Source organism: Laccaria bicolor, genomic scaffold, assembly GCF_000143565.1.
Source record: "Laccaria bicolor S238N-H82 LACBIscaffold_66 genomic scaffold, whole genome shotgun sequence".
Classification (NCBI taxonomy): domain Eukaryota; kingdom Fungi; phylum Basidiomycota; class Agaricomycetes; order Agaricales; family Hydnangiaceae; genus Laccaria; species Laccaria bicolor.
This window is the reverse complement of record NW_001889937.1, coordinates 93,275-93,743: the sequence shown is the minus strand read 5'-3', so window position 1 is coordinate 93,743 and position 469 is coordinate 93,275.

Genomic DNA, 469 nt, shown 5'->3' with positions numbered 1-469 from the left:
CGTCGAGGAGCCTGTGAGGACAAAACGAAGATTGGTATACACGTTTCTATGCTCCGATATTCCTCCGCTGTTTTTCACCCCTTTTTTAAAATGTAGAGGGCCACAGGAGTTCAGAATTCGGCTGTCGTTACGGCGCTTGTCATGCCGTCCCCGCAGGAAGAAGTTTCGGTTTCGACTTCCCCAGCTGTTCAGAAGAAGGCCTCCGATGGGCCTGTCAAGACTCGCCAGAAGAAGCGCAAGTAGCTGGTTGGTTCTCGTTATCAATGCCCTGTTGGTCGGTCTTTTTGCGGTACTTGGGACTCTGTTTTCCTAATCTGACTCGCTTTTTCGTCTTTGGCCTGGGATTTCTCTTGGATTCGCCCTTTGGCAATTGCAACTGTCAACTCTTTGGCTGATCATGGACGTTTTGTCGCCGTGACGATTGTCCATAACTCTTACTGTGTTGCTCAAGTCATTTGTACATATGGTG